Genomic DNA, 3,729 nt, shown 5'->3' with positions numbered 1-3,729 from the left:
TTTGTCTCGGCTGCGTGGTCCATATTTTGGATATTTTCTTTTTTCTTTTTCGTTACTTTTTGCTAGGAAGTGCATATTCGAGGGTATTTTCTCTCGCATGCCTAATTTTTTATTTTTCTCAACAGCTTTACTGTTATTGGTTTTTCTTTTTCGTTATCCTTTGCAGGATTTGCAGAAGGCTACCACCTGGGGTGATATGTGTGGTTCCCGTAGACAACGTATGGTACAGCAATTGTTATCTTCAAGAGCTAACTCCTCTGTTAAAAAATACGTCCTTCATTATAAAGGTTTTCTTAAGTATTGGAGGTCTAAGGGTATTATTGTTACTCTCCCATGCGACAGTCTTTTGATATCAGAATATCTCTCGTATCTCCAGGATGCCAAAAATTCATACGCTGTTCTCTCCTTGGCCTTTTTTCTGCTTTGAAGTGGGTGCACGATATCATTCCCCACGGTCCCCTAGGTAACCCAGTTGATACCACTCTTTCTCGCAATATTATTGAGGCTAGCAAGAGTTTATTTAGTAGATCCATCAACAAAAAGGAGCCCGTTACTCCTGCTATGATTTATCGCATTGGCCTTGTATTTGCACGCGTAGATAGCAATCTTAAGGACTTACGTTCAGCCTTATTATTTGTGTTAGGTTTTCATGGCCTCTTTAGGATAAGCGAGTTATTGGATTTACAGGCCGTAGACTTCACAATACATACTGAGTATTTAGAAATTCTCGCTTAGTCTAGCAAAACCGATCAATACAGGGAAGGCAACAAAGTCTTTATTTCCAAGCTTGGGGGCATTACCTGTCCCCACGCTCTTCTTTGTCGCTATCTTGCTTCCGCTAGACTCGATCCCAACTCCTCAGCTTATATTTTTAGGGCAGTACGGTTTTTCAAGAGAACCAATATGTACCTATTGTGCTCTAATAACCTTAGTTATACTAGGGCTAGGGAATAATCCTTTCCAACGGAACAAAGAGTAGTTGGAAGCGTGTTCGTTACGGTTCGTAGCATTACTATAATTCAAGGTATTCACATTCTTTTTCTGAGATAAGGCTTCAGATATTTTGAACAATTGTTTCGTATTTACCTTTTCTTCATGATTATGTAACTGCATATATTATATGCTAATTATTTGGTATAAAAAATAGAATTTCTAGTTTTCACTATCTCGCCTTCTGGACAGCCACCAAGAACTGTATCCTAACTTTATATTAGCCAGAAAACTTAAAGCTCTAATCCTCGGAGCTGAAATGCGTTGCATTCGATCGAGGAATACGTTCCCGGGTTTTTTTCCCACTGGGTTTTTACCCCGGGTTTTCGTATCGGGCAACGTATCGCCGCTGTATTTTCCGTAGGTTTTTTCCTAGTTTCCTGTTGTGCGAATTTTTTCACTTATGTACTGCCCTTGCACTTAAATTTTTTGACTACGGTTATCTATATTATACATTTCGTCTAGATAGATACATTTCTATGTACATTTTTCAGACTATTGTCAACTATATCCGCATTGATGTTCATGTATTGTCAATATGGTTTCACAAGCTCGTTCACAGTGTAAGACTATGTTGGTTAATTAAGCGCTGGTCCTGTCTGTCCGAAGGCACCATGCACGAGTCACGCACCAGATTATATTGTTGGTGTTGTCTAGCGCCGCCGCGCGGGGTGCGAAGGGTAGTAATGAACTAATTAAAGAAACCCTGTCAGCCATAGGCATAGATTCGAAAGGCTTCAGCACTCATAGTCTCAGGGCTGGTGGAGCGACTTTTATAGCCAAAAATCTACCTAGATCTGATGGCTCCGACAGATTACTTATGCTCCACGGTCGCTGGAGATCCGAACAAGCTAAGAATATGTACGTTAAAGAGCCTTTAGAAAGTAGATTGCAGTTAACAAGATTTTTTCCCTCGTTTTAGGCTCTAGTTCTTTGTTGCCACATTGCTTGGCATATTTTGCTAGTCTAGTACGACCTGTATCTGTTATCTATATCTGTATCTTAGTTTTCTGACAGTGTTTTTTCAGTTTTCATGGACAGTCTTTTCTTTATGCTAATTTTGTAAATTTATTTTCTTTTTTCATTCTTGTATGCTTTTTTAAGTACAGAAATAAGCTTACATAATTTTTTGTCACATATATTGTGAAGTTTGGTTGTACTTCAGGCAAGTGTTCGCACTCTGCCTGCCTTTATTCTTTAGCGCGTTTTTTCTTGTATTTATATCCTTTTCTTCAATACTTCATTGTAATTCACATCTTAGATGCCATTAAAACTACCGCCGGGCAAGTGTTTGCACTCTGCCTGCCTTTACCTTGTTGTAGTGTGTTTTATGCGTCAGCATACTGGAGAAGGAAAATTATTTTCCTTCGTACGAACGCAGTGAGAAAGACGGAAAAGAGTTTTTCTCTGTCCTTGTGTGGGCCCATTTCCATCAGTAGGGCTATCGCTCACATGGTTCATATGGGATAGAAATCTAGCACTTCACATTACATTCTGTTCAGTTAACTCTGTTGCACATTAATTTAACCGCGTACACACGCATTGTATTCTTAAACTATTGAGTCTTTGACGTCATTTTCTCCTCGATCCAGCTCTCTCAAGATCTTAAAGTTAGTAATGGCGGACCATTAAACAGGAAAAATCCAGTTAAAATAAACAAGGTCTTTTTTAAAGCAAGGCTTAAAACTTCGATCAGTTACTGTTTAGTTAACATAGTTTTGAAATCCAAAGAAAAACAAACTATTACTTTTTGGTCACAGTAGCACTTTAAACGTTGGCAAAGCTTTCCGAACACGCCTTTATATTAGAGAGACTTTCGTATGACCTTGAAAAAATGTTCGCAATTTGTTTTACGGACCAATGTTTGGCAAGATTAAAACAAAGCTTCTCCTTATTCCCGCCAAGGAAACTCCTAATATGGGCAGTAAACAGTTCGATTGCCTAATCACATTACTGCATTTCAAATGACGTCAAAGCGAAACTTTCCAGTAAGTTCCATGGAGAGATGACGTTGTTTGCATCCGCGCTCGTTTGTTTTTGTTCGATAAGCCAATGAAATGTTTTGCATTTTTGGTCATATGAAAGTTGCTCTACTTAGATGTGCTTGGAGTGTGCATATTCACAGTTACTCGAGCAAATACTTAAATCTTAAATCTATTTTATATTTTGAAAATGGCCTATTAAGTCTCCATTATGGCCTGTCTTACCAATTTTTCGTTTTTTGGATTTCCCGGCACTCAGTTGCCGTAAAAGCCAGCTCATAAGTTAAAAAAAACCTTTGCCTTAGAAAATTTACCTGTGAAATACAAGGAAACAAAAATGACCCACGCCAAAGAAGTCTTCATTTTTGCATTGACATTACATGGACAAACCTGAAAACAGAACATGATTGTATTATTAATCTTGCACGATGAGAAACATTTGCGTCAATATGGACTGCGACGGTTATAAAAGAGGGGTGACTCGACTGACATTCGACTGAAAAGCGACAGCTAACATTCTAGCTTCAACTAGATAATGATCGATTATATTACACTGTTATCTATACACATAAGAATGCGGACTGTGGGCTTTGATATCGGCCGAAGAACTACCCATCCGGACTTTAACAATTTGTTTTCCTCGAGGCGAGTACTTCCTGAGCATGTGTTGGAAATCAACCGGCCAGGGAAAAGGCTATCCGTAGCCTCTTTTTAAGAAAAGGTTTATTTCCTACGAATTCCACAAGCAGTTGGCGAC

The 3,729-nt window shown here is 38.8% G+C and overlaps 1 pseudogene; it reads left to right on the top strand.

Moving 5' to 3' along the window:
- Window positions 1–2,973, top strand: part of LOC138039903 (uncharacterized) — a 5,104-nt pseudogene extending 2,131 nt beyond the window's left edge.
- Window positions 2,974–3,729: the final 756 nt, after the last annotated feature.

The sequence above is a fragment of the Montipora capricornis genome, chromosome 3 (assembly GCF_036669925.1).
Source record: "Montipora capricornis isolate CH-2021 chromosome 3, ASM3666992v2, whole genome shotgun sequence".
NCBI lineage: Eukaryota > Metazoa > Cnidaria > Anthozoa > Scleractinia > Acroporidae > Montipora > Montipora capricornis.
The sequence above is the reverse complement of the archived record's forward strand: the minus strand, read 5'-3'. Positions and strand labels throughout refer to the sequence as shown.